Here is a 20,407-nt window from a genome sequence, read left to right on the forward strand (position 1 = left end):
ACAGGGTGTCAGGAAGTTAAAAGGGCGAGCGCTTTCTTGTTTTTTCGTCTCATTAGAACCACTGCTGCCTTTCAGTGTTTTTTTGTGCTTGTTCGCATGATGCTACCACACCAACTAGTCCACACGTCGTTATTACTCCTCATCGGGTACGAGCATCATGCAGTGAAGGCATATTATGTTATTACTACGTGCAGTAGCTGTCCCCCCCCCCCCCTGCAGTGCCACAGGTGCCAGGAAGGAGCAGGCCTAGCACACATGCTATGTCAGCGTCCTCACACAGCCATCCCAAGTTGCAGTGTTAATAGCAGTGGGAGACCGTACTGCACAGCTCCCACTTTGGGAGAGTAGAACAAGGGTAGGAGCAGTAAGCACCCTGGAACTATCATCACATCTGTCTCTGGCCCTCCAACACCTTTCACCGTATGAATTGTTCCAGTTTTTACTGCCCCATTTGCTCAATTCTTAGTTCCCACCCCATTTTAATAAAAGGCGTATTGAATGTTAAATACTCCAAACCTTTGTGCATCAACCGTAAGTGCATCTATCGTAAGTGCAAGGGGCATGAATAAAAGGGGATGCTTAGAAGAAAAAAATACAATGTAGCAGTGAGTCTGTTAATTTTAGCATGTTTTAGCTATAACGGGCATGTAAATTGCTTTTCAGTGATGCTGTGTGCCAGATACTAAGTATACTAAGTTCCCTTCTATGTACACAATGTCGAGTTTTTCCCAGCAGAGTCCTGGGTATTGCGTTTACAATAGTGAAAATTCACCATCTGCAACTTATTTTTGTAGGTCTTTAAGCAAAGCCTGCAAAGCTGTGTAGGGACGCAGCCCCTACGTGCGCCCGCGGAGGGTGATTACACTGCAGTGAGTGCCGGTCGAACACCGATAGTGGCGTCAGTGCGTCATGGTGCCCGTGCGCGCGTGTGCGATGAACAGTGAGCCGCAACGAACACGTGTAGTGCAACAGAACCCGGAGCATACGCACAACCAACAGAGTGGCTTAAAAGCGGCGCTCACGGGAGCAGCTGGACAGTGCGCACCGAGGGACACGCGAGAGCAGCTGCGGCCGCGGGCGGCGGCGAGCCACGACCATGACGCCCGGACCGCGAGGAGCAACCAGCGTCCGCGGCGGACGCTCTTCACCCGAAGTCGGCACAAGTGACTGAAGAGTCGTCGTGAGTGTACAGCACCATGCTGTACCTTTCTGGACAAGCAGGGTTTCAACCACCGCAATGTTTTCTTTACGCGCTTTCGGCGCTTGCTTGCTGTGCTCTCTTTTTATTGCCTCCCAACCTGGTTTATTTGTTTTTTCCTGTTTTGGTTTTCCCGGAATAAACCGGTGATTTGTTCTCATGCGAATCGGCGTTACTTCGTCGGGCAGATTCGGGCTCGCGAACCCTTTACGCTCGAAGGGGGATCCTTCAGCTGTTAGTAGGCAACAGGTTAGTGGGCAACAACAGAAAAAGTTTATTCAGCACACAGTATGTCATTTGTTATGTCACTGCTTAAAATATTTGCATTTTCCTCATGCTAAAAGAATCACAGCAACTGGACAGTATCATACACAGAAGTGTTGAAACAGTTCAAAGAAAGAGACATTTAAAGGCATTATACAGACAGGTAATAGTTTTCTGGTAAATACACAAAATAATGTCACACTCTTAAATTAAAAAGATAATTGAGATTGATGTGATTTTTCTAACATAGCACGTTAATAACAACTGAACAAGACGAGCTGCAGGCTTACAAAATTGCTTCACCGATGCAGTTGTTGTAGTGAGAAAAGAAATCTGTAAATACAGGATGTGTTGAGGACAAATGACCATCAATACCAGACGTGCCCAGTAAGTGCAGTCTTCTGATGATGATGATGGTTGGTGTTTCATGGCGCAAGGCCAGCGAGGGCAAAGAGCGCCAGAAAAGAAGTTATATAATGAAGCGAAGTGATTACCATAAAAAGGTAGGTATAAAAACATGTAAATCGGACATTGTAAAATCAATTAAAGGTAATGGTGATGGCTGGTGTATAGGGCCAGATTTGATTATGCGTGATATGAGATAAGGTTTAAAAACTTAACATCTGACAAATAATCAAACACACGTTTCATAGAAACACTGGCATCGTCACCTAGAAACAGCGATGGGTGTAGTGGGATATGTTGTCTGTAGAGTTCTCTGAAGTGTTTGTGTCGTGTTGTGTGAAGTGCCTTGCATGTTATTAGTATGTGGACTACGGATAGGCCCTCCCCGCACCTGCTACACAGGGGTCTTGGAGATCCCGTGAGCAGGTGGGAGTGTGTTGCATGCGTGTGGCCTATCCGTAATCGAGCCAGGGTAACTTCGTTGTGTCTGTTGTGAGTATCAGTGGTGTATGCTCCCAAGAGTGGCTTTATAATGTGTAGTTTGTTGTCAGTCTGTTGATTCCAGTGCGCTTGCCATGTTGTGCGAAGGTGTTGTCTGATGTGTGATTTGAGGTCGGTGTAGGGTATTGTTGTTATGTCAACTGTTGTTGTGAGGGCAGCAGCGGCCGCCATTCCGTCTGCGGTCTCATTACCTGGAATTCCAGAGTGCCCTGGCACCCAGCACACGGTCACCTCAAGGTTTAACGCATGCACAGACATAATAGTACTAATGAGAGCACTGACCACATGGTTTTTAGACTTCTGTGAGGATAATGCACGCACAACACTTAAAGAATCAGTATAAATTACAGATTTCGGAATTCGACTTAGAACAATATGTTTAACTACAAGAAGTATGCCATAGGCCTCTGCCGTAATGATACTTGTATTTCTATTCATAGTTCTACAGACATTAAAGGTACCACCACCATGCGCAGCACAGGAAACAGTTGTGGCAGTTTTAGAAGCATCTGTGTAAAATTCAGCACACTTGTATTTGTGCTGAAGGGACAAGAAATGTTGCACGATCGCGCTTCTAGGCACTCTGTTTTTCTCGACACTTGTAAAAGATACATCACATGATATCGGGCGAAGCTGCCACGGTACTAGAAGTTCAGTAGCGGAGGTTTTGATGGTGTCTGAGAACATGACATCAAGTTGTGACGCTTCTTCTCTTACTCTGAAAGCGAAGGGAGCAGAGACTGATGGGCGATTTGCAAGAAGTTGAGATTTTGATGTATCATAAAAAACTGACGTAAAAGGATGGTGAGGCATTTTTGAGATTTTAAAAGCATAAAGCAGGTCTGTGTAGGCTCGCTGACGTTCTAGGCTCCATTTGGTGCACTCTACATACAGACTTTCGACTGGACTAGTCCGAAAGGCACCACACGACAAGCGGAGCCCTAGATGAAGCACAGGGTCCAGCATTCTGAGGGATGTTTTAGTGGCTGACCCATAGACAACGCTACCATAGTCCAGTCGTGAGCCTATCAAGCTGGTAAAAACATGTAAAAGAAGTTGTTTGTCAGCACCAAAAGAAATGTGCGACAGAACCTTCAGAATATTCATTGTTTTTAAGCATTTATGTTTTAGTTGTTTTATATGTGGGATAAACGTGAGCTTTTCGTCAAAGATTATACCTAAAAACTTGTGTTCTTTCTTGACAGGAATCGAGACACCATTGAGATGAATGTCTGGATCCGGCCGGATGCCACGCCTCTTGGAAAACAAGACACAAGTGCACTTCCCTGGATTAAATTTAAAACCGTTGCTGTCTGCCCAACCAGCTAGCTTGTTAACACCAAGCTGGATTTGGCGCTCGCAGACAGACAGGTTACAAGACTTAAAGGATAATTGTACGTCGTCTACATAAACGGAGCAGGAAATCGACGTTGGCAACGCCTTCCTGAGGGAATTCATTTTTACAATAAAAAGGGTGCAACTTAAAACTCCACCTTGCGGCACGCCGTTTTCCTGCACATGAACCCTAGAAAGTGCCGTTCCAACTCGCACGCGAAATGTTCTTTCAGACAGGTAACTTGCAAGCGTGTTCATCATGTTACCCGACATGCCAAAGGACTTCAAGTCGCTAAGGATACCGTACCGCCAAGCAGTGTCGTACGCCTTTTCAAGATCAAAGAAGACCGTCATGCAGTACTGCTTGTGGAGGTAAGCATCTTTGATATATGACTCTAACGCAACGAGTTGATCGTTCGTAGATCGCCCCGCCCTGAAGCCCGCCTGGCAGCTCTCGAGAAGACCGTTGTACTCTAAGAAGTACACAAGTCTCCTGTTTATCATCTTCTCGAGGAGCTTGCACAGGCAGCTTGTCAGGGCAATGGGGCGATAACTGGCAGGAGAGGAAGGGTCCTTCCCTTCCTTCAGGACAGCCACTACTATGGCCTCCCTCCAAGAGCGAGGAATGTGCCCCGAAAGCCATATTTTATTGTATAGGTGTAAGAGTGTTTCAAGAGTGTCTGGGTGTAGGTGTTGTATCATGGTGTATGTGATTTTGTCTGCACCTGGAGCTGACGTCTTACATGTGCTCAGAGCAACCTTCAGCTCATGAATTGAAAAACAAGAATTGTAAGAAGTGTGCGACTTGTTGTTATAACGCAGGGACTTCTTTTCTACAGATGTTTTGTGTTTCATGAAAGTGTTTGTGTAGTGTGCTGAACTGGACACGTGTTCGAAGTGTTGTGCAAGTGTGTTAGCCTGGTCTTCCAGTGTGTCCCCTGTTGTACTAACCAGGGGCAGGCTGTGTGTGTGTTGTCCTTTTAGTTTTCGTATTCGTGTCCAGACTTTATGTGTGTCAGTGTACGAGTTGATGGAAGTGAGGAAGGTGCGCCAACTCTCCCTTTTCGCCTCACGACGCACTCGCTTTCCAAAAGCCTTTGCCCGTTTAAAAGAAATGATGTTATCTGACGTGGGGTACCGGCGAAGGACACCCCACGCCTTGTTCTGGGCCTCTCGCGCTCGCCTGCAGTCCTCGTTCCACCAGGGCCTCCTTGGGCTGCGGGACCCACTGGAGGCCTGGGGAATGGACTTTTCGGCGGCGTCGAGGATGTGCACCGTGACGAGTTGGGCGGCTTCCTCCACGTGTAGGTGTTTTATGGTTGTGTGGTGTAGTTTAGATGTTTCTGTGAATGTACTCCAGTTTGCTTTGGATTCATTAAACCTGTTATGGGAAGATGGACTGCTCGGGCCTATACCTATATACGTTAATGAAGTGGGGAAATGGTCACTACCATATGGGTCCGTGCCCACACCCCACTCAAGACATGGAAAGAGAACTGCGGAACCAATAGCCAAGTCAAGATGAGAGTATGTATTGTGTCCTAAGTTATGGTATGTTGGCTGTTTTTTGTTGAAAAGGCATGCTCCGGAGGATGTAAGAAACTTCTCCAACAGGCGACCTCGGGCATCCGTTCTGGAGGAGCCCCAAAGAGAGTTGTGTGCATTAAGGTCGCCTGTTAGGATGTACGGTTCGGGCAGCTGGTCGACCAGCGCCTCGAAGTCAGAGCTCAAAAGTGTGACATCAGGAGGAATGTATATGGAGCATACCGTTATCAACCTATTAAAAATTATTGTGCGTATTGCTACAGCCTCAAGGACGGTGTTGAGAGCGACAGGGTGGCATGCTAGGGATTTCCGGGCTATTATGGCTACACCGCCCGAAGAGTGTGTGCAGCCATCCCTGTCCTTTCTGAAGACCATGTACCTATTTAAGAAATTTGTGTGCTTGGAATTCAAATGCGTCTCCTGAAGACACATCACACTTGGCTGATTAGCATGCAGTATTTCGTATACATCGTCAAGATTTTTAAGAAGGCCTCTACAGTTCCATTGAATTATGTTTTCTCTTCCCATTATTTAGTGTGAGAGCTACTGGAGTGTGTGTGTTTGTTTATGTGTCGTCTTTCGGGGCTGTGACTCTCGCCTTTTTTGGCTTGTCGGGAGGCTTTGGCGTCGGGACGCGTTCCTTGCGCTGCGTTGCAGGCAGGAACGGCCCGACATCCATCTCGTCGTCGGATGTCCGAGGGGTGCCCGACGGACCGGGCCCCCTGGACTTGGCCCCCCCTCGGGAGCCCTTCGTTTGAGCCGCCACCGCCGAGGGCGTCCGGGGCGCCAGAGGTGGCACAGGCGGTGCGGTGGCGGTGGGAACCGGTGCGGGGCCCGTGGTGTCCATCACCTCTGTACCCTCCAACGCACTGGAGGGCGGGGAGACAGAGGCGGGAGCGGCACCGGTCCCGACGGAAGAGGTTGCCACCACAACCGCTGCTGCCTCAGCAAGCGGCGTGGTGGCGGGTTGGGCTGCCAGAGGCAACCCAGGGGGGGGCGGGCGAGGGACCAGGTCAGACTCGCTGAACTGGGTCCCTGTGGAAACGAGACGCCGCTCCGCCCCCCGGCGAGCCGCGTCGGCGTACCTCCCCAGGGGGAAAGAGGCGAACCTCTTTCGCGCCTCTGGGAAGGTGATGTTTTCAGTGACTTTGATGTTGATGATTTTCTTTTCTAGTTGAAATTTTTCGCACTTGCGGGAGTATGCCGCATGCGGCCCCCCGCAGTTTACACAAGTGAGAGTTTCGGCTGAGCAGTTCTCGCTCGGATGATCGTGCGCCGCGCACTTTGCACACGTCGTTCGGCCACGGCAAGAGTTCGTACCATGCCCGAACCGCTGGCACTTAAAACAGCGCCGCGGGTTCGGGATGTACGGACGGATGGAGCAACGGATAAAACCTGCATTTATGTATTGTGGAAGAATTGCGCGGTCGAAAGTCAAGATAATGTGTTTGGTGGGAATCTCCTTGTCGTCTGTGGGGATGGTGATGCGTCTCACGGCAGTGACGCCCTGATCCTTCAAGCCGGCAAGGAGATCCGCATCGGTTTCGTTCAGGAGGTCTGTCTCGGATATCACACCCTGCGAGCTGTTGAGGCTCCGATGGGGTGTGACCCGGATGTCAAGATCAGCCAGTCTAGTCTGAGCTAGAAGCTTTGCAGACTGCTGCTTGTCATTTATTTCAATTAAGAGTTCACCAGACCTTTGTTTTTTGCATTTATACGATTTTCCTAATATGGCTTCAAGATACTTGGCAATCAAGAAGACTGACTGAGATGCAAGAGGGTGGGTTGGATTGAGGGATTCCATCACAAGAAATCGAGAAAAATGGTCCGGTTCAGGAAAGGTTAACGACGGCAACGGAGGAAAGGATACTTCGGTGCGGCCCCTTTTCAGGGACCGATCACGGTTGGGGGGGGTTTTAGACAATACCATAAAGCATAGTATAAAAGCAGGGAGACGGGGGTACTTTCTTCCGCAACCTTACCCTGATAGCTGAGGAGGTCCCGGAGCTCCCTGCCTGGTAAACAGACAGGGAGCCCATCCGCCGGAGCTTGACCTGGGCTCCGACGGCCACCGTTAGAGGTTTCTACCCTTCACCTTAAAAACACATCACCACGGTTGGATCCAGCTTATGTTTGGGGGCTCGGGGTCCGCGGTATTGCCAGTACCGTCACCAAGATTGCTCAAGGTGCCCCGTGCGGGGAAGTGCAGTCTTCTGCTAAATGGCAACCACGCAAAAAAAAACGACTTGATACACTTAATTTACCTCTAAAAACAAACTGCGAAAAATACGAGTATAACGAGATTGCAAGGTAAAACTGACAGGGCTAAATTCCTTGGCAAGTTGCAGTATTCCAAAATGATTTCACCAATGCTGCAAATACACCGGCTGCGGTGGCTCAGTGGCTAAGGCGTTTCGCTGCTGAACACGAGATCGTGGGTTCCATTCCCCGCCACGGCGGCCGCTTTTCTGATGGAGGCGAAAAGCAAAAACTCCTGTGTGTGCGAGATTTCGGCGCACGTCAAAGATCCCCAGGTGGTCAAAATTAATCCAGAGCCCTCCACTACGGCGCGCCTCATCGCCTGCGTTGCATCGGCGAGTTAAACCCTACAGTCAAGAATCATCAATGCTGCGAATACGGGAGGTAGTGACCAGAATGACCATTGGTACTAGACATATCCACAGGCTGGGTTATGGGTGCACATTAACGTTCCTGTAACTGTATTAAGAACAGGAAGAAAGGGATTGTTTCGAAGAAAATGACATTCATTGTTCATGCCCACCAGTTTAGCTGACACTACTGTGGAGAACAGGAAATTAAAAAATCCATGTGCAGTTCCAGATTTCATTCAACAGACTTGCTACTTATTATTAAGATTCCCTGCAAACTAACAAGGGTTATGTTTACAACTATGACCAAAGTTGAGACATTACTTGAAAAAATGAAAATTCTCTGAGACTTGTCATAGTAAATTGTTTTGTTATTTTGCTTACTCTGCTTAGCTGCAAAAACTTAACAGATTGTAAAACAGATTCTAACGCGAGTTCAGAATGTTTGTTCCAATTCTCCAGGCTCTTTTGAAATGAAGTTGCATCGCAAAGGTGGTCAGTCTCGTATTTTACTTTCCAGAGTACCTAGGCCTGCAGTCCTTGCAAAGCCAGTTTTTCTTTTTTGGTACACACTTTAGTGCATGCAAGGTGAAAAAATTTTCATTTGCAGCCTGCATTCTGGCACTCTACCATCGTTCCCGATCTGGTGCCACCGCAGTAGCAGAACCCCACGTCTTTGTCCTCGCCCTTTGGCTGTTGCCCCATCCCTGTCCAGTATTTGAAGAGGATCTCTGAAAGCAACACTTGCTCAAAAAACTGCTGGCATTTGTTCACAATCTCGTTGCAAAGGCACTGTCAAACTGTATCCTTTCAATGTGGCAGTCTTGTACTGTCCACACTACAAAGTCACAATAGCGCAGCCCAGTGGCAAACATCTGTACCTACACCCGATAGAAGTACTGATGCCCTCGGTTTAGTTAAAGGCGGCCACCTGAACCCTTGGTCAAAATACCCTGCTTCCCGCTACAAACGTCCGCAACACATTATGCTGTGGAAGGACACTTGGTCTCGAGTGCACCCTTGCCACAGCACTCGCAGGAAATCACCCCATCAGGTGATGCCACCAGGAAGGGCTACTCAGAACAGATGTGCAACCCAGATGCAGTGCACTCAAAGTTGATGTGAGAAGATGACACAGTTGACACATACTGCCTCCTGGCACATTCCTCCTTGGAGTGCTCCCATTCAGTTGCCCGAGAGGAAAAGGTAGATGCCTCCGGGTAGCACATCCTCTTGACGAGACTTAAAGATGGTTGCGTCAGTGACGTGTGGCATGCAGCTCGAGCGTTGGACGCGGTCACTCTTCCTGCTCGGAAAGCAAGCCATGTCGTCGATTTGGCTTGCTCTCTTGTTGCTTTCTCAACAGCACGGCAAACCTGCACATTATTAATAAGTACCCAAAGCTGTAGCAAATTTTCTCGCTGTCAAGCTAGTCTTTTTTAACATTTCTGCAACAAGCTGGCTTTTTCCTAAACTTTTAGCAAGGGTTTTATTGACAAACAAGGAAGCCAAGAACAGATGGTGGTGACTGATTGATTGCATGTAGAAGGATAAGCTGACCATAGTAGTCCAAAGCAAGCATATCTCGTGTATGAAAAACCAGATCATTATTCTGCGTGAATATTGTTGGTTATGATACCAACAAAATAAACTTTAAGCACTTGAATAACATGACCTCCGCACTTGCAACATCCCTCTCACTGCCTACCACTTAGTGCATTCATGCCCAGACAACCCTAAACTCTTCCTCAACCCATCTCCTGAGCCGTGCCAGTCTGTGCTTACCAGCTCGGCTTCGGAGCAACAGCAAGCTATGGTCGACCGGGCACCGGAATCAGCACGAACTCATGGACTTGGGAGACAGACCGCTACCAGTCTTACTCATTTCCCTTTACTATAAATAAATGCTGATATCCCTCTCCCATGGGTGTCAGAATTATTTATACTTCTTTAAGACAAGTGTTTTCAAAAACTACTTTCTTCACTGCCATTATTTTGGCTTCTCCTGGAGCACAAAAAATCGTGCAACTGTTCGAAAATACTTGCACTGTTTTGTTGCACAATACAGCCTTGAGGGATCCATTTTAAATAAAACAGTTCGGATTCTGCCAAGCAGGCTGTTCGTGTGCTCTTGGCAAGTAGCTTTATTTTCCTACCCTTAACAAGTAAACTTAAAAAAAACGGAAACCGATATCCTGTTTCAGGAAGGGAATGTAGTAGCATTTATTCACTTCCAGTCCATTTTCTCTGACCCTGATCGACGACAAAGCATCGACCAGATATCTAATTCTACCGACGTGAGTCCAAATTTTATTGGTTACGAGGGAATCGTTTCCATGCTTCTCAACCTAAAGCTAAAGTCATCACCAGGGCCAGATAATATTCCAAATTTTTTTCTATGCCGTTACGCAGAATCACTTGCTCAATTTCTGGTAATTATCTTCCTCACTTCCTTCCGTTTCGGTGTTGTACCCACTGTGTGGCGGATTGCACGTGTTGTCCCAGTCTTTAAAAAGGGTGATCGCGCCGTTCATACAAATTATCGCCAGATTTCACTTATCAGCTCATGCTGGAAAATCATGGAGCACATTATTTCGAACTACTTGACTGATTTCTTGGACCAGCACAATATTTTAACTCCATTTCAGCACGGCTTCAATAAAGGTCTTTCAAGAACCACCCAGCTTGTTAGTATCGTGCACACATTCTCATCAATTGTCGATCAGTTAGGCCAAATTGATGTCATTTTCTTGGATTTCAGCAAAGCATTCGACTGAGTTTCACATTCATGCCTTTTATTTAAACTAAATCAGATCAAAATTCCCTATCAACTAATTAATTGGATTGCCTCGTATCTAGAAATGCGCAAGCAATTTGTTGACAAAAGTGGTCATATTTCAGAAAACGTCCCAGTAAACTCAGGAGTACCTCAAGTAAGCGTCCTAGGTCCATTGTTATTTTTGTTATATATCAATGACATAACTACATGTGTCGACGACGGCATTAGTATTCGTCTATTTGCCGACGATTGTCTTTTATATTCAGCTGTAAATTGTAGCAATGGCCAAACTACTCTAAATAACAGCTTAAATGCCATAACTAACTGGTGCAACACCTGGGATATGAAGCTAAATCACGATAACACAGTAATGATGCGAATAACTAATAAAAAAAGTCCTATTTTATACCAGTACTTAATTAGAGGTGTCAAAATATCCCAAGCTAGCAGTTTTAAGTACCTCGGCGTCACATTTACTAGCAACCTTACGTGGTCAACACACATAGATACCATTTGCGCTTCAGCCCGACGTAAACTTGGTCTTTTGAGGCACAAAATCAAGAATTCACCGTCCAATGTCAAGACCCCTTCCAAGACCCCTTCTAAGCCCAAGAACCCTTCTAGAATAGGCAGCTATTGTTTGGGATCCTTACACAGAAAAGGACATCAATAAACTCGAGCGAATTCAGAAACATGCTGTACGTTTCTTTTATAAACGCTACCGTCGTAATGATTCCCCAACCAATTTAATGAAACTAAACAACATGACACTGCAAGGTCGCCGGAAATTAGCTAGACTTAAGTTTCTCTACCAACTCTGGAACCGCGAATTTCCACTTGATCCTTCATTGTACTTGCAGCCTCTTTCATCCCGGCCAACCAGCAACTATCACCCTCTAAAATTCACTCCGATTTTTGCTCGAACAAATAACTACAAACACTCTTTCTTCTCTCATACTATAAGTGAATGGAATGCGCTGCCTCCCGAAATGTTTGTCAAGAAATGCACGTTCCTTCATTGAACGGTTACAAGATTAGTTCTTTCACTAGATTTGTATAATGACCCCTCACGCCAGCCCCCCCCCCCCCACTTTTTTTTTCTTTTTTTTTCTCTGACGTATTTAATCACGTGCATCTCTTGGTGTTTCCCCTTTGCCTTTGAATTTTTGTGCAATGCACTTCTCTATGTTCACTCTTGATTTGTATTTTTATCTCAATGTAGCAATTCATGTACACCCCCACTCCTGCTTGGGCCACCTGTGGCCTGCAGTATTGAATAAATAAATAAATAAATTTGTTGGTGATACATAAGCACTTACATCTTCTTCAACAGCAAAGCTCGCAGAGAACTTCTGGCACTCTTCAATTACGGCATCCCGTTCTTTTGGACAATCTCTTGACAGGCCTCCAAGTACAGCTGAAGAGTATCTGACGGTAGTTGGTATGGATTCGTCGTTGTAGCCTTCAGTCACTGAGAAGATGGCTGCCCTCGGTTCTGGACTGCTGACTTCCTTCAGGAATGAGGCAAATTCCTGGTCTGTTGACTTGTCCACCAGTTGCACCTTTTTTTTGTTGCAGGCTGTCTGCTCGTATCAAGGCGTCTCTTTTTGGACTTAGCAGATGCAAAGTCTATGCTTGAAAATAGTGCGCATGGCACATTTTTTATGTATGCAGGAAGCCAAATGTTTTCCACATGAGTGCTTGCTTGACCACGGTTGAATTTTGAAACTGCTTTTACGTAGTACAGCACAGCTCCTATGTGTGAGCATGCCTCACGAAGTCCAGCCATGCATGTGCAGTGGGCAAGCTTCACAATACCATCACGCCGAATCAGAAGCCACGGCTCAGGTTGTCGTGCAGAAAGGGCCTGGGAATGGTTGGCCTGGTTAAAGAGAAACAGAAAAATGCATAATATTGTCATCTTCCACTCCAATAATGTCTATCAACACAATAACATCGAATCATTTCACATGCAACACGTATGACCAAGTGACTGCTGCAAGGCTTGCAGTAGTATTTAAAGATTTCATTCTGGTGGATACCAGAAAAATAATGTGACATAAATATCTCACGAGGTCTGCTGGCTTTTTAAAAAAACAGAGGAAAGGCTGCAGTCCTACAAAACAATTTTTATGAAGCTCCTCTTCCTCTAGTAAATGAGCATACTTTGACTCAGCACACAGAACATGCAAAATTTATGAATTTACTGACAAGACAATGGAAAGGAAGGTCCACCAGTGCATAATTTCTCGCTCCTAGGGGTGTACAGCGGAACGCCTGCTGATGTGAAAAATTAAGGGGGAGAAGACAGGGGAGGCAAAGAAGAGATAGACAACAAGATAATAAAACAAACACATGAAAACAAAATGTATTTCAGAGAGACGTGTTGCTGGGCGAGTTGGGACATATTACAGAAGTAAGATTTAGCGCAGCGAAATACACGGACGTTGTCGCTGTGCTAAATCTTAATTCTGTATTTCAGAGCGTCCAGTGCAGGAAGCTGATCAGTTTCGTGGACTGAGGGAGCTAACACCATTTCCTCTCGTAGTGTAGATCTTAAATGTCAAAATAGTAACCTTGGTGACCACAATCACGTGCTCTCCAACTTGTCGCAGTTTTGGTTCTTGCACGAAATGGATCTCCAACGCGAGATTCAGGTATCACGACAAACTGAAATTGGTACAAACGTAATAGTTCCCGGAAGTCGGCAAGTTTCGAACGCAAGCCACGGGCGTTCCACTGAAAAATTGTACAGTTCTTGAGATGGGTGTTTATAGACACTTTCGGAAATGGGGACGGCGGCTGAGTCGTCATTGTTGGGATATTCCATTTCGCTGCTGTGTCGTGAAGCTAGAGGCTTCAAAGAATTATATATTCTTCATTCGCAACGTTTAAATGGTGTTAGCCGGCTGTTCATAGGTTTTCGCAATGATGTACCTGCTGCAGCAGTGGCCGTCCCACCTCATCAAACCGAAGAGTATGTCTGTGCGAGGACTGTAATTGGCACTCAACCATTCACATTAATTGCTGCCTACCTAGAGCCAGGGACTGCCTTCGATGCTTCCAGGCTTGAAAGTATCATCACCAGCACTCCTCCACCACACCTAATCTGCGGCGATTTCAATGCACACAACGAAATTTGGGGGAGCACACAATCAAATTCCCGTGGAGCAAGACTCGCCGAGCTGATGATGAAATATTGTATAGAGCCACTGAATGACGGCAGTGTTACGTTCCTGAAAAACGCAGCTATCAGCAGCTGCATTGATATATCGTTTGTATCAAGCCATTTCGTACGAAAATTTGCTTGGACAACTGATTTAGAAACGCGAGGGAGCGATCACTACCCCGTTCTCATATCCTCTCACAATGCAGCTGTGCGTCGAGGTGGAAAGAGGATCAAACTCACGGACTGGGAAGCCTACACAGCCAGCGTAAATATCAGAATTACGGCGGCAACTGGAGACGACGACCTGATTCCAACCATGACCAACTGCCTTCAGGAGTGCTCCCGATCCACGGTTGAGCGTCTCAACCTGAAGCCAGACCAAGAGTATGAAAGGTTACGGGCTCTTCGCAGGCGTGCGGAACGTAAGGCACGACGCACAAAGAAATCAGAAGACGTTCGAGAGGCTCGCAGAATGCAGAGGCAGGTAAGACGTCACTTGGAAAAGCTGAGCAGACAGCGATGGCGGGACTTCTGTTCAAAACTGGACGTTCACAAGCCTCTATCGCGAATTTGGCGCGTCGTTAAGGGAATGCGCAGCGATATTCAGCAGCTGCACCCATTCCGCGCGCTATCATTGCACGACGACATTTCACTGAAAGAGGCGGCTGAAGAGTATTGTAGGTTACTGTCTACAAGATCAGTACCACCAACGTGCCCCACAAGTGCCCCCTCTGAAGTCCCGCCGGCGGCGTGCCCCGCCATCGACCTTCCTTTTTCCATATACGAACTGAACGCCACAATTTCTCGTGCGAACAAACGTTCTTCACCGGGTCAAGACGAAATAACTTACGAGGCCATTTCTCACCTGTCCCATCACTCTCGATTGCGTCTCCTAGAATACTATAATTCAATCTGGCTCTGTGGCACAGTACCTCCCCAATGGAAACTAGCTAAGCTAGTGGCCATCCTAAAACCCGGTAAATCACCAACGACTTTTGACTCTTTCCGACCAATAGCTTTGCTAAGCTGTGTCGGCAAAATTATGGAGAAAATGATTTTCAGAAGAATGGCCTGGTACCTCGAGAGCAACAACCTCTATCCGCCTCAGATGAACGGCTTTCGCGAAAATAGAGCAGCCATTGACAATGTGATTGCTCTAGTTTCATCTCTGGAAGAAGAAAAATATAATGGATATGTTCATATTGCAGTGTTTTTAGACATTAAATCGGCATTTGATTCAGTTTTTTATGATGCCATTCTGACATCCCTTGCTGCTCTTGGGTTTGGTGGAAGACTTTACGTTTGGATTTCAAGTTACCTGCAAGGGCGACAACTTTTCATGTCCACGCCGGACGGCCCAACTTCCTACTATACTATAGAAAAAGGAGTACCTCAAGGAGCCGTCTTGAGCCCTCTGCTATTTAACCTTACTCTTATCCACCTAAAGCGAGTACTCCCACCTGGTGTCCACGTCACACTTTATGCGGACGATATCTGCATCTGGAGTGCGTCGCGATCGCGTCGTACCACGCAGCAAAGGCTACAGAAAGCTCTCGCAAAAATATCTGCGTACCTTTCACCGAGAGGACTGCATTTATCTACCGAGAAAATTGTCGCCATTGCTTTCACTCGCAAGCACATGAAACGACATCCACTGGTTCTCGGTGGCCGCACCCTGCAATATGTGCGAACCCACAGATTCTTCGGAATTTTAATAGACCGGAATCTTTCCTGGGGTCCTGAAGTGAAGAAACTCCGTACAAAAATCACCGCCATCTCAAAAATCCTGGGGTATCTCGCCGGCAGTCGCTGGGGCAGTGACTGTCGCTCTATGGTACTGCTGACGGTCTATTGCGTTACAGCCTCCCTGTCCTCCAGAAGCTCCCGCCCACAAGCAGAAAGCAGCTAGATGCGGCCAGAAACAACTGCCTCCGCATCTGCCTCGGCCTCCCGAAAGGGTCGCCGTGCCTAGGTACGATCGCTGAATCTGGCTGTCTGCCTCTGGAAGTGATTCGACTCCAGGAGACTGTGCGAATACATCTGCGACATCGGCTGCACGCCAAGAGCCGTATACTAACACGCATGGTTGAAGATGGTAATTCGAGTTTCGGGACATTAAATCTTTTTGTTCCCTCCCAGGCACCAAAAGCAATGCGGTCTAATATTCCACCCTGGACCCTCTCGCCCCTACATATCAGATGCAGCATCCCCGGAATCGACTCCAAAAAGAGCATGCCTCAAAGAGTACTCTTACAATTAACACTTCAGCATATCAGCTGGCTGTACTCTGACGCAAACCATATCTTCACAGATGGCTCCTGCACACCTGAGCGCAGTTCCTCCGGAATATTTATTCCCTCTACTGGCCAGACGTTCTCCTATCGCCTCGAGCGTGCGACATCATCGATGACCACCGAACTTCACGCCATCAAGGAAGCTATACGCTACATTTTACGCCAGCAGCCAAAGCAATGGACTGTTTTCCCAGACTCGAAGGCGGCTCTCCAAAACCTGCGACGCAGCGACTGCTTCACCCTACATGAACATGCCTCTCGCAACATCACATACCTGCACCACCTTGCCAACGACGCTAGACACCGTATAACGTTTCGGTGGCTTCCCGGTCACTGTGGTGTTTTACGAAATGAGAAGGCGAACGAAGCTGCTCGCAGGGGCCTGCAAATGCGCAATGTAAGGAAGATTTTTTTCACTAAGCGTGATGCCACAACTATGGCGAAGGAGCTTGTTTTAATGGAACGGAATCGCCTCTGGTCCCTTCCAGATCACCACCATGCCTTCCTACGCTACATAGACCCTGAGCTCAGGATGAGGCTGCCAGAGGTACTTCCGCGCCGATTAGAGACATTATATCACCGACTTCGTCTCAACGCAGCGCTTACGAAGGCATACCTTTTTCGACTTGGTGTCACCACAAACCCTTACTGCGACAACTGCGGGTCACCGGAAACCGTGAAGCATTTGCTGCTGGAATGCTCTGCATACATACACGCAAGATGCAGTCTTGCGCAGAAACTAGAGCGCCTCAGCCCAGGGCCAATGGCCTTGAAAGTACTTCTTGGTCCATGGCCATCTCCACCAGCTCAACGCAAAGTACTGGAGGCGTTGTTCGACTATCTGGACGAGATTGGCGTCACTGCAGTGATTTAGAGTTTAGAAGACAGACTATACTCACAAACTGAGTGTCATTTTCTTGTTATTTTTCTGTCTTCTTTTATTTCTTCCTCTTTCTTCTGCCCTGTAATCTATGGGGCCTTTTCTTTCCCCCTCCCCCTTCCCCCTCCGAGTAGCATGTCGGTGTCGCATTTCCGGCAAACATCTCGGCCTTCTTTTCTAATAAAGAGCCTTCTCTCTCTCTCTCTCTTGCACGAAGCCACTGGTGAGGTAGTTGTGCGATTCAAACGACTTCACAGCTTTGAATTCTTCGTGCGTCAAGTAGCCGGTGGCGTGCACTAAGTAGTCCTTAATGTCTGATTCGTCCGTTTTGGGTACAAGGTGCCCGCTCACCGAAATCAACGAAGTTTCGTCACCCGTGAACAATACAGGGTCTACGCCGCCGCACTCAACTACTTTCGCTTCGTAGCGCTGCCGGCCTCCTGGTCCAAACACTGCCCGTACGAGCTGAGCAGTACAGCTGGTTGACTAGCCATTAAGCCAGCAAATCCCCATGCGGTCTACCGCATTTGCGGCACCCCATCAGCCGTTCAACGATAGGCAAGCGATAGGCACCACACAGCAACACGCGAAAGGCGAAACTACGGAACGCGCATGCGGGAACGGGAGCGCGGGAAATACGCGCTTAGAATGCCGGCGCGGGTGTTCGGATATCCCGATGTGCCGTTCGTTCTGAGCGCGCTATCCTTCGTCTGCTATCTTGCTATCCGCTTGACTTGCTAGCAGTGCTCGAGCAATTATTGTGCAACCGTTCTTGGACGTCGCCAGCGGTCATGGTTACCTGCATCGTCCCTGGATGCAAGAACAGGTCGCATTCAAACAAACAGACTGAGAACGTGAGAAAGGTCGGCTTCTTCCCTGTGCCGGACGCTGGAACTTTCTACAAAGAGCCGCGACGAATGGTTTCGCCGCCTCGAACGTGCACGCGACAGGACGGCTACTCATTACAGAGTATGCAGTGACCACTTCGTCTCGGGTAAGTGCAACCAGTCGCTGCTTGGAACAAAGCATTAAAGGGACCCTGCAACACTCTTCGTGCAGTGCAAGTAAACCTGCGCGACGTTTAGATTAGACTTCCAGGAACACCCGAGCCAAATATTACACATGCACGTGAAGCGGTAAGCGCGCAAATCGCCGTGAAAGACGCGGAAAAACCAACCGCTCTCTCTTCAATTCTCCTCACTATGCACCCCTGGCATGGCCTCTGCGACGACAATCGGGCCATGGCTGTCCTATTGGCTGTCGCCGGTCAACTTCGCGGCTAAATTCTGGCATTTCCTGTGACGATCAGCCGTCGTCGGCGCCGTGTATGAACCTCTTCTATGTCTCAAACTGTCCGCATGCTTTTGGTGTTTCTTTTGTTTTGAGTGTGCGCGGAGTTTGAGTGACGAACTAAATATTCCACTTTCAATGAGCCCACTCGACAACAAACGTTTATTGCTCCAAAAACGCCCTACCAGCCTGAGCGCTTGCTTGCGAGCAGGCCACAATGGCTGCTTTTTTGTGGCACCAGACCGGAAATAGACCAGTCTACGTTGCGGGGAAAAGGACGAAACTCCCCGCCCTGTGACATATCGAAGGCCGCCGCGCGCCGCCCCCCTCTCCGGGAGAGAGCGCGCAGCTTTCGTCGCGTTGTCCGCGGTTGAGTTGAGAGGGAACATTTATGCGCGATTTTTCATCGCGCGTAGTTTCGGTGATAGTAAACGGATTTTCATAATTCTTGCGGGAGGAGATTGCCAGGACAATAGACTTTACCCCAAAATACATCCCGAGTAGTCGATGGTAAGTGTTGCAGGATCTATTTAATAGTTGTCCGAAGAGTGCCTGTTTTCCGACTCGATTTATGAAAATGTTTCAAACAGGTACGCGCACTTTCGAAGCGTCGTTTTAACATCTGGAGCTTTCAGGAGAAAGTGGAATAATGGTCAGTTGTAATTCTAATACTTGAAATTTTCAGGGTACATAAGTGTAGTGTTTCAGCAGCCTGTTTCAGGTGCCGAATTGGCTTGGGGTTGTTGAAATAGAGGCCGTGATAAATCCTCGTCTACGTCGGCATTTTCTGGCTCCTTAGCTTCGGCGGGAGGTCTCGCGGTGTCTTCTTTGGAAACCGGCGTGACGTCCGCCAACGCTAGCAGTCAAGTCAGCCGTAGTTGCAGTCCTCAAACGTGCCATTGCGTCCTCTTCAACAGATGTGTAGTCGGTATGCCGTTCGATTTTTTTGAACGAAATTCAAATGTAAACACTTGCGGCAGGAGCGATGGCGCGTGATGCGCAGAGAAGTGAAAGAAGAGATAGAAGCGCGCTCGCGCAAGGTTGCACGTTTACTGCTCGCTTCCAATAAACCCAGCATTTGGACAACTATGTGTCCTTAATAAGCAAGAACACTACAATAACGCAATGAAAACCTGGTATTGTCATGGAAATCTTAAGGTCCTTGAAAATTTCGGCATCGCTTGTGTTGTCTTTACCACATGCCGCTGAAGCCGTGCAGAGAAGCCACACGTGTGTTAGGAAATTTAGAACCAACTCATCTGCACAGATTTAGAGGGTCCGAAAATGACTAAGTTCATGAATTTAACTTCACTTCAGGCTTAGCCTGCAAATGCTTCTTTTTTTTCACTGAACGTAACTGGCCACACACCCAGAGTATAGTATTGAAGGGGCACTCGGTTGTACAGTGGGGCCGATACCATGACTCGTACACGCTCTCTAGTAGCCAAGTGAGGGAAAGACTTTACTTTCATAAAGCAGGTTGCAGAGCACACTCCTTGCAGTTAGTGCTGCGCATAACTCACTTGGGGCAAACATTTCCAGTTTGGCACAGTTAAAAAAAATTATGGTGGCTTTCTGGCTACAAGGAGTGACTGTATTCCTCCATCGCCCTGTTACAAGAGTGTGCTATGGTAAAAAGTTCTGAAGCATTACTTATTGCAACATGCAGGGAAGCCAGCATACTTGATGGACTGCTCGCATCCAGACTGGGCACCAAGCTTGCGTTTGGGCAGTGAAGTAAAGCCAACAGCTCTTTCAGAAACAAGGTAGGTGTACTTATGCAAATCCTACTAGGCAATGTTTAAAGTGAAAAAAAAAACAGTGTCTCTATACTGCACTAACAACAATAATGATCACCTGTTCAACGTGTGGCTGTTTTTCACATCAGTTTCCAAGAGTTAGTAGAAAAACCAAAAGGGCTCTTTCCAGCTTATGTTGCAATTGCACAATAATGAATGCAGAGAGCTGTTTCACTAATCCTTCAAATGACATGCAGTAGTGTGTAGTATTCTGCTGAGAGACTACCACAGTTTGAGTGGCTGCAATGTATGTGGAGAACGTTAGCAGTTGCTGCAGTGCTAATGTTCCAGCACAGGAAAGGTCAAGTCAGCTATTATTACTAATGCGCAGGTAACGTA

The 20,407-nt window shown here is 47.5% G+C and overlaps 1 long non-coding RNA gene across 1 annotated transcript in view; it reads right to left on the reverse strand.

The window, feature by feature from the left end:
* Window positions 1–11,835: 11,835 nt before the first annotated feature.
* The window catches only part of LOC144144149 (uncharacterized), an 86,983-nt gene continuing 78,411 nt past the window's right edge, over window positions 11,836–20,407 (reverse strand). The window contains exon 4 of the long non-coding RNA XR_013317169.1: window positions 11,836–12,518. This is a non-coding gene — a long non-coding RNA (uncharacterized LOC144144149). The remainder of the gene's footprint in view (window positions 12,519–20,407) is intronic.

This window comes from Haemaphysalis longicornis, unplaced genomic scaffold (genome assembly GCF_048455015.1).
Source record: "Haemaphysalis longicornis isolate Haplotype H1 unplaced genomic scaffold, Haemaphysalis longicornis Haplotype H1 scaffold_63, whole genome shotgun sequence".
Classification (NCBI taxonomy): Eukaryota; Metazoa; Arthropoda; class Arachnida; order Ixodida; family Ixodidae; genus Haemaphysalis; species Haemaphysalis longicornis.